This window comes from Apodemus sylvaticus, chromosome 7 (genome assembly GCF_947179515.1).
Source record: "Apodemus sylvaticus chromosome 7, mApoSyl1.1, whole genome shotgun sequence".
Classification (NCBI taxonomy): Eukaryota; Metazoa; Chordata; class Mammalia; order Rodentia; family Muridae; genus Apodemus; species Apodemus sylvaticus.
In genome coordinates, this window is record NC_067478.1 from 52,452,691 (window position 1) to 52,463,426 (window position 10,736).

General features: G+C 38.9%; 1 pseudogene; it reads left to right on the forward strand.

The window, feature by feature from the left end:
* The first annotated feature begins 7,495 nt into the window (after positions 1-7,495).
* On the forward strand, positions 7,496-9,286 carry LOC127688799 (protein tyrosine phosphatase type IVA 1-like; annotated as a pseudogene).
* Positions 9,287-10,736: the final 1,450 nt, after the last annotated feature.

The following is a 10,736-nucleotide window of genomic DNA, read 5'->3' on the forward strand; positions in this document are numbered from 1 at the left end:
AAGCACAAACTATACTAAAAAACATGTCTTTAGTGCAGAAATCAAGATGTTTTTATGCAAAACTCATATAAATTAATAATGTGTTTCAAATAATATATTCTGCCAACTATATAGTACCCTTACAGATAATATTAAACCAAAGTGTATTAGTATTTTATATTTAAAGTTAAATTTCCACCTATTATTTCTTGAAAATGTGGGTTTTTAAAAAATTTCTTTCCCATTAGACTATGGCAAAGACCATATCCATAACTCAATCAGACAGACAGACATTTATAACGCAATAAAATCTGAAAATAAGGGCTATTTTCTGACGATATAATTGGGTGAGAAGTTTTGTTTGTTTCCCTTACTGAGATGGACTTCCATTTTCATGCCTTACCCAGTGTGGTTCATGCTATTTGACTGCATTTCTTTGCATCAATTCCTTTTTCACCATTTTGAAGTAAGCATGAGTTCTTCATATACAATTATACCAATATACGAACATGAAAATTTAACAACTCTGATTTTTGAATATCAGGCTTATGTTCTTCTCTTGGGTACATAGGATTAAATACATATGTTGGTTAATTTTTGTCAACTTGACACAAATTAGAATCAGCTGGGAAGAGGCACTCTTAATAGAGAAATTGCTCTATAAGATTAGCTCATGGGCATGTTTATGAGGCATTTTTTAATATAGCCAGAAGGGATGGAAGATACCAAGAAATCAACATGATCCTTGCACATATGAAAACACAGAGACTGAGGCATACTGAATGGGTCTGCTCCAGATAGGGTTCTAGAGCTGAAAGACGTGGACGTATGCTCCAGATAGGGTTCTAGAGCTGAAAGACGTGGACGTATGCTCCAGATAGGGTTCTAGAGCTGAAAGACGTGGACGTATGCTCCAGATAGGGTTCTAGAGCTGAAAGACGTGGACATATGCTCCAGATAGGGTTCTAGAGCTGAAAGACGTGGACGTATGCTCCAGATAGGGTTCTAGAGCTGAAAGAAGTGGACATATGCTCCAGATAGGGTTCTAGAGCTGAAAGACGTGGACATATGCCCCCATCTCTAACATAGAAGTTATCTCCAATTGATATACATTTGTAAATTAAAAGTTAGGTTTTTTTGTTGTTCCAGATGAATTAATTGCTCTTTCTAACTCTGTGAAGAATTGAGTTGGGATTTTGATGGGTATTGCATTGAATCTGTATAGTGCTTTAGGCAAAATGGCCATTTTAACTATATTGATTCTACCGATCCATGAGCATGGAATGCACTCACTGATAAGTGGATGTTAGCCCAGAAGGTCGGAATACTCAAGACACAATTCACATACCAAATGATGCCTGAGAAGAAGGAAGGATATGCCCCTGCTCCTGGAAAGGCTTGATGCAGCAGTGTAAGGGAATACCAGGACACGGAAGCAGGAGGGGTTAATTGGGGAACAGGAGGAGGGGAGAGGGCTTATGGGACTTTTGGGGAGGGGGGAACCAGGAAAGAGGAAATCATTTAAAATATAAATAAAGAATATATCTAATAAAAAAAAGATTGAGAGTTCTTAAGTGCTGAACCATTTCCCCAGCTCCGTATTCTTACTTTTCAATGTTCTTTACCTGGGTCAGAATCTCCCTTCACCAAAGAAAATATGTTGTAATTTACATAAACTATCAATAGCTTTTTAAACTAAAATCCAGTCCTTGTTAGGATAAATAGTTGATATAATGTTGGTACCTATTTGTGTATTCCTTGATGATCTGATATATGCTAATCTTAATTGTTTCATTTTCAAATCGGTGGTTGCCCTTGTCCTTATAAATCCGGAATTCAGCTGCTGAATTCTTCTGGGGTCCTTCGGTAGTATCATGCCCAGTTTTCTGAGGCCAAATTGATTTCCAGAGTGGTTGTACCAGCTTGCAGTCCCATTAGGGGTGGAGGAACATTCCTCTTTCTTCACATACTCGCCAGCACCTGCTGTCTCCTCAGTTTTTGATCTTATCCATTCTGACTTGCGCGAGGTGAAATCTCAGGGTTGTTTTGATTTGCATTTCCCTGATGACTAAGGATGTTGAACATTTCTTTAGGTGCTTCTTAGCCATTCGATATTCCTCAGGTGAAAATTCTTTGTTTAGTTCTGTACCCCATTTTTTAATAGGATTATTCAGCTCTCTGGAGTCTTTTTGAGTTCTTTGTATATATGGGATATTAGCCCTCTGTTGAATGTAGAGTTGGTAAAGATCTTTTCCTAATTTGTTCTACATAAAAAACTAAAGAAGTAGGGTCACAAAAACAAGCACTCCAATAAAACATGAGAGATGGATCTGAACAAAGAGGTCTAAAAAGAAGAACTATTGACGAGAAATTTCCTAAAAGTCTTCTCACTGTTGGTGGGATGGCAAACACGTGCAGCCACTGTGAAAATCAGTGGTAATGATTTTCTCAAAGCTAAAAAGAAGTCAACCCACTGACAAGCTATAGTACTCCTTAGTATGTGCCCAAAGGACTCAACATCCTACTCCACAGAAACCCATGCTCATTGTTGCTATATTTCATGGTAGTTAAGAAATGGAAGCAACCATTCATGAATAGAATGAATGAATAAAATTGTGGCATTTTTTAAAACAATGAGCAAAAATGTGGTAGACATAGACAACAACATATACTTTTCAGGTTTAAAGTAAAATGAAATGATAGAAGTTTCAAGTAGAGACATGGAAGTAAGAAAAAAACTAATGACTGAGTGAGGTAACACACACACACACACACACACACACACACAGGACAAATGAACAGCAACCACAGTATTTGGGTCTCGTTACTAATAGGCATTTCATAATTAATGGGCAATTCATGATTTTCCTAATCTATTGAATCCATTCTACTTTTGTTTTTTTCTATTGTAAAACTGATATAATAATGTTTACTTCTGCTTATAGGCTACGCTGTGATAAAATGTTATTTGGTACATAGAATATTTTATAAACATTCTAATCAAGCAGACATTTTTCAGTTTTCATTTTTTATTTTTCAATCAAGTTTTACTTTTCAGTTAAGTATCTCTGTCTTTAATAATATGGAAAAGAAATAAAGAGGTGAAATTATGTTAGAAGTAATATTGTAAAAAGGGAACAATGTATTCTTGGCTGCCCAGTGACTCTACAGCATGTGAAGACCCACAGACAGGCAAAGAATCCAAGACAGTCCTCTGAAAAGCTGACTGGACTCCTGCTGGGAGACCTCTATGATAACCCCTGTCTAGGTTCTGGAGGCTTTCCACATTCTTTGCCTCCTGATTCCCTCTGTCCTCAAATCCCTCAAGGCAGGATTAGGCTTTCTTTGGTTGGCATTAATCTATGATCTTCTTTTTTTTTTTTTTTTTTTTTTTGGTTTCTTTCGTGCTCACTAGTCTTAGTCTTAGGACTCGATTGTTGTCTGACTTGGTGTACTGGCTGGTTTTGTGTGTCAACTTGACACAGGCTGGAGTTATCACAGAGAAAGGACTTTCAGTTGAGGAAGTGCCTCCATGAGATCCAACTGTGAGACGTTTTCTCAATTAGTGATCAAGGGGAGGGCTCTTTGTGGGTGGTACCATCTCTGGGCTGGTAGTCTTGGGTTCTATAAGAGAGCAGGCTGAACAAGCCAGGGGAAGCAAGCCAGTAAGGAACATCCCTCCATGGCTTCTGCATTAGCTCCTGCTTCCTAACCTTCTTGAGTTCCAGTCCTGACTTCCTTTTGTGATGAACAGCAATGCAGACGTGTAAGCTGAATAAACCCTTTCCTCCCCAACTTGGTTCTTGGTCATGATGTTTGTGCAGGAATAGAAACCCTGACTAAGACAAATTGGTACCAGGAGTCGGGTATCCTATGACAACCTGACCATGTTTTGGGGAGGACTGTGGAAGGACTTTGAAACTTTGGGCTAGATGATCCATTTGGTGTTAAGAACTCTGTGGAATGTTCTGTAAGAGCTTGGAAGATAATGTTGAGAACATTGCAGAAGATGGAGGCCTGACTTGTGAAATTTCAGAGGGAAGATTAAAGATTCTTATCAGGGCCATGTTTTGATTGTGAAGATTCTGTGATTTTGGTTAGCTGGGGCTGAAGAATCAGCTGTGACTAACAAGATACCAGAACCACTAAAGCAAACCTTTGTTACTGGGACTATTGATGCTGGTTAGCTGGAACTAAGAAATTAATGGTGATTAAGAAGAGATCAGCATCACTGAGGTGAAATCTTCTGGAAGTGTTTTCTGAGAGCACAGAGGTTGTGTTCCAAAGATAGCCACAGTTGTATTTTGTGCTGTGACTGGACTTGATACTGTGTAAGAGTCACCCAGATGGTTCTGGTTTTGAAGGCATGAAGGGGTCATGAAGAGCAGCTGAGGCTCTTGGTACAGTGAGAGGCCACATAAGGCCATTGGTGAAAGTGCATCCTCAGTTGCAATTGATGGCTCAGAACTTGAAGGGGTCATGCATAGGAACAGAGGCTTGTCACCATGAAGAGAGCCTATGAGAGGCTATTGGTGAAGCCTAATTACAGTGGAAGATAGCAGCATTTTGGAGATGCCAGTACCATGCAATGACTACCAAGAACAGCAACAGCAGTGGAGTACAGGCAGCTGGAGCCTAGAAGACAAGCTGTGTGCTACAAAAGGCAGAGCTGGAAAAGTGACCCAAGCCCTTGGAGGAACCCGGAAGATCATGAGTTTGATCCCAGACATTGAACCATTGGAGTTTGAGTTTTGCTTTTGGTTGTGACTGTGCCCTGATATGTTTCCCTCTTGAAGGAAGAAAGTATTTTAGTGGACCCCACAGTTGAGAGACTGAAATTTTAAAAGACTTTGAATTTTAAAGGTATTGGAAATTTTGAAGTAATTGAACTTTTTTAATGTGTAAAGACTGTAAGACTTTTAAATTAATGTAGATCTTGAGGATGAATAAAAAGTAAGGGTTGAGGCTAATAGTGATGTGTTTGTGTGTCAAGTTGACAAGGGGTTAATTGTACTGGCTGGTTTTATGTGTCAACTTTACACAGGCTGGAGTTATCACAGAGAAAGGAGTTTCAGTTGGGGAAGTGCCTCCATGAGATCCAACTGTGAGGCATTTTCTCAATTAGTGATCAAGGGGAGGGCCCCTTGTGGGTGGTGCCATCTCTGGGCTGAGTTTTGGGTTCTATGAGAGAGCAGGTTGAGCAAGCCAGGGGAAGCAAGCCAGTAACATCCCACCATGGCTTCTGCATTAGTTCCTGCTTCCTAACCTGCTTGAGTTCCAGTCCTGACTTCCTTTTGTGATGAACAGCAATGCAAGTGTAAGCTGAATAAACCCTTTCCTCCCCAATTTGGTTCTTGGTCATGATGTTTGTGCAGGAATAGAAACCTTGACTAAGACACTTGGATAATGCCCCTTAAAATCTCTATCTGAAAGTTAACCTTAATTAGTTATTTACTATATATGGCTCTATGTATACAGATATGAACATGAAGTCCTCTGGGAAACATTAGCTAGCTGAAAACAGGCATAAAGAAATGAGTCCCTCTCCCCCAAAATGAGAGTTTATGAACATTTTTTTAAATTCTAATTCATTTTTGTATTTATAAATTTATCTATTTGAAACTGTCTTTTGTCATTAATGAATATAAAAATAATCTTGGCTCATAATTATTGGAAACCATACAATGAACTAAATTATGTGATTATATATGGACAGGAATGGCATCATTCAGGAAGCAAAACTACATAGAATATGGAAATCTGCTTTGAGTGCAAGGATGGCAACTGGATGCAGGAGAATCCTTAGCACATTGTGTAAATCACAAGCACATCAGAATGGTGCATGACGCCATCACAGAATCTCAGTGGGAGAGTGGAAACACAGTTTATGTTCCTTTTGTGTTCTGTTTCACATTAGAAATAATCCTTTGGTGTAAAGCTATAGAAACATTGCAAAGACAAATTCATTATAAGTATAAATGCAACTTAAACCATAACATTTTTAAAATGTTGTTTGAAAGAGACTTCCAGGTAATATAATAATGTATTTTTTAACGTAAGATTTCCTAATCAGTGATACTGCTGCTATCTTCCTAAGTCTTAGTTCCTTCTTTATCTCTTTCGTTTCTCCCTCTGTATGTCAAATTATCTTATTCTTTTAAAACTATTATAATCTTTATTTTGTTAAAAACTATTTATGTGGGGGTTGTGAAATGGCTCAGCAGTAAATACCACTAACTATTCATCCAGAAAGCCAGAATTTGAGTGCTAGTACCCATACAACAAGTACAAATCATCCGTAACTCAAAATTTGAGGGATCAAATGGCTCCTTCTACCTCCCCAGGTACTACACAGTCAAAACATCCAAACATGCAAAATAGTTTCTAAATGATTTTTATGTTTATTTTATGCATATGAGTATTTTGGATCCATCTATGTATTTGCAACATATATATGCCTGGTACCTTCTGAGGCCAGCAGAAGCATCCAGTCCTCTGGTAGAGGAGTTTCAGGTAGTCCAGAGATGTCATCCCACCCCAATCTTTCTATAGCAGCAGCAAGTACTCTTGACCTCTGAGGCATCTCTCCAGCCCTGAAATTATAATTTCACTGTTACCTACTACTAACCTTAATCAACTTACTACAGGGCTTCTATGAGACAATAATGAAAGGATCAGCCTACACGAGTTGTCTTATTTTTCTAAGTATTGAGAAGATTTAATTCATATTTACTGAACATCTTGCCTTATGTTAAGCAGCATTCCAAATATTTAAAATTTGACAGTCATCAATCTTGTCATTTTGAGTCTATGAATTAAGAACTACTGTTAAGCCTGGGCGCGCGCATTGGCTCTGGGCTGCGGCCGGCTTGGCGACGCTCTTCGGGCAGCTCACTGCATGGTCGTCTGGTGCCCCCGCCGCCTGCATCGCCGCCGCCGCCCCGCGACGCCCACCGCCGCCTGCCCTGCCGCCGCCGCCTGCGCCGCCTCGGGATCGGCTGTATGATTAGGCCACAATCTTCAATGAGTAGACATATTCCTCAGTTCTGTGGTGTTCTCGGTCACACATTTATGGAGTTTCTGAAGGGCAGTGGAGATTACTGCCAGGCACAGCACGACCTCTATGCAGACAAGTGAACTGTAGAGATTCATTACTACTCCACCAAGAAGCCCCCATAAGAGTGGATAACCTGGACACAGGCGTGTTGAATTGAAATCTGCAGAGCATTTTACAAGAGCTCAGACCTGGATGGGGTAAACCTCAGTGCACTTCCTTTGTATTGCCGCAGTATTACTGGATTGAAGAATCACTGCTTCTTGTTAGGAGGTTCATTTCATCGCCCGTTTCTCCCAATTCACACTCAAAGCACTGAGAATTTCAAGTGGAGTGTATTGAATATTGAAGTAGACTTCAGGTTTTCTGTTTTTTTGTTTTGTTTTTTGTTTTGAATCATTTCTGTATTCAATTTTTTAATTCTTTCATAACCCTATTGGGTGTTTTTTTAAACTAAATTAACATGGCTCGAATGAACCGCCCTGCTCCTGTGGAAGTCACATACAAGAACATGAGATTTCTTATCACACACAATCCAACCAATGCGACCTTAAACAAATTTATAGAGGAACTTAAGAAGTATGGAGTTACCACAATAGTAAGAGTATGTGAAGCAACTTACGACACTACTCTTGTGGAGAAAGAAGGCATTCGTGTTCTTGACTGGCCTTTTGATGATGGGGCACCACCATCCAACCAGATTGTTGATGACTGGTTGAGTCTTGTGAAGATTAAGTTTCGTGAAGAACCTGGTTGCTGTATTGCTGTCCATTGTGTCGCAGGCCTTGGCAGAGCTCCGGTGCTTGTTGCCCTGGCATTAATTGAAGGTGGAATGAAATATGAAGATGCAGTACAATTCATAAGACAAAAGCGGCGCGGAGCTTTTAACAGCAAGCAACTTTTGTATCTGGAGAAGTACCGTCCGAAAATGCGGCTCCGCTTCAAGGATTCCAATGGTCATAGAAACAACTGTTGTATTCAATAAAACTGGGGTGCCTGATGCCATTGCCTTGGGAGTGGAACTTCACACGGGACCTGATTTGTCATACGTAATTACCCAATGTGTCGGCTTACCGAATAAGTCTACTGAAGCGCCACAGGAATATTGAAAACCAGTTTTATCAGGCCACAAGCTGACAGAATTGCAACCTCTATATTTGGGCTATGATCAACATGTTTGGACACTTAGCAAAAGAATTTTGCTGGTCAGCATTTAAAATGTGCTTCTTATTTGTATCAATTGACCTTTTCCTAAAATAAGGTATTGAGTTATGTCATTAAATGTACTCCTGTGCCAGAATACTATTAGTCTATAAGGAATTTAGAAAGATTAGGTGCCAAAATACCCAGCACAATACTTGTATGTTTTTAGCATCATACAGAACCAAAATTGCAGGAACTAAGAGCTCTCTAGCCCTCCCACGGTGTGTGTATTCCTTCAGTCATTTCAAACCTGCAGGGCTCTCTCGTCGTCTGCCTGCTCACTGTTTACCTCTCCCACACGTACACCAGAAGACATCAGGCTTGCGTAGCCATCCGTTGGTTTTTTGTTTTTGTTTTTTTTAACTAAGTCTTGCGCTGATTATTTAATGTATCTCTCTTATTTTGTGCTGTTTTGGGAAACCTCCGTTTGAAAATCAACTTTGTTACAGAAGCACATATCTTCAATAATGTCTCCAGACAAAAAGCCTTATAGTTAATTTAATGTTTGCACACGGAAGTGCAAGCTCACAGGGAGGGCCTGAAAAAGAAACGAGAGGAGGCTATTAAATATTTTTAGTAATATGTTGCCTTTGTCTTGTGCAGAACATATAGAGTATGCTTTTTAATTTAGTAAATATTTTTAAGATGTAGAGATACATTGTTGTAGCTAACCAATTCTTAATCAAAATTTCTGAAATTTTTGTGTTTTCCATACCTGTCAGAAGTTTTCCAACTTGTGTTTGAATTATGGTTTTCCCCCTTTTCTTCCCAATCTCTTGCAAAAAAGAAAAAATGGGATCTGCTAGTGAACTGAGCAGAAATATTTTATATGCCTTTTGAGCTATGTAACTTAATAATTGGATACTTGATCATTTGTTTTATTATGTAATCGATAAAATGGTGATGTGTATTAATGTTAGTTCAACCATATATTTATACTGTCTGGGAATGTGTGGTTATAGTTCTGTGGGAGAAATAGTTTGTCAGTGTTCACCAGCTTGTAAAAACTTAGTTCGAGAGCTTCAACATCTAAATAAATGATGAAACGCATTGGTCGCCGAGGTTACTTTGCTTAAAATTTAATTTGTAGGAAACAATGGATTCAGTTACTATCATTTCAATTTATGGACAAATTTGTTAGGGTTACCAAGTGCTTTTTATTAAAAATTGCTCTTTTAAAGGTCTACATAATTGTGACTCAATTGAATGTTGGGCCCCAGGGAGCACCGTTGTAATGGATAATGACCTTGATTCTCGGTTCAGTTCATCAGTCACCTGTAGCTCTGCAGTGTCCAATCCCTTTTCACATTTTTAAGTTCATTACATGCCTGTATATATTTTGAAATTAATTTGAACCTGAGTATTTGGCACATGATGACTTAATAAATTTTAACTTTCAATAATTGAAAAAAAAAAAAAAAAAAAAAAAAAGAACTACTGTTAAGCTAGAGTACAGATGAGAAAACTGAATCATGGAAAAGTTAAATAACTCCCCAAGATTGGGAAGATGCAAGATCTGTGTTGACTCTATGAACCTAAGAGCCTAGTTTGTTAACTGAAAAATTTAGAGGAATCAAACATATTTTGGATGTGTGACGTTTTTTAGAATTTAATAAAACTTAAATTTATTTTAAATAAATAATACATTTTATTACATTAAGTTAATACAGTTTGATTAATTTGATTTAATTGATTTGTTAGTTTTAATTATTAAGAACTTAATAAATTGTTAAATAAACACATTAATTTTAGTATATTCTCATTTTCATACATCCTATAGGGAACTGGAGTGACTATATGAAAGAAGTGTGGGTGAAGGAAGGAGGGAGAGAGGGGAGGGGGAAGGAGGGAGAACGAAGAAAAGAGGGGAGGGAGGGAGGAAAAGAGGGGGTGAGGGGAGGAAGGGAAGGAGGGGACAAGGAAGTGAGAGGAGAAGGGGGACAGGAGGAGGGAGGAAGTGGAGGAGGAATGGAGGGAGAGAAGGTCAGAGGAAGGGAAGGAGGGATAGAAGGAAGAAAAGAACTAAGGAAAAATTGAAGGAAAGAAGGAAGGAAAGAAAGAAGCATTGTATGTGCTTCCCACTCTCAGGAGATCACTCCTACACGCTAATATAGAAAGAACAACATCCTGCTTTATTAGCCTGGCCTTTTCATCCATCTCTCAGCCAAGCAACACAAAGCTGCCAGGCCATTTGTCTAAAGCACTTCTTACATCATGTTTTTACCCAACCCCAGAACCTAAATGACTTCTTACATGAGCATGTCCAAACTACTCCCATCTGGTGCTAAAGAACCTTGTGGGGTTTTGTTGTTTTGTTTTGTTTACTCTGTCATATTTACCTAACCATCTACACCTTCCAAACGCAGATCTCTTAAAACCTTGACCTCATCCCTAACACCTTGTAAGCGGTCTTTTAGGAAGCCCCACTCTCTCTGAGGTCAGACCATACAAACCCAATCAGTTCTTAACATGTTTTCCACTACCTTGAAGTCAATACCTA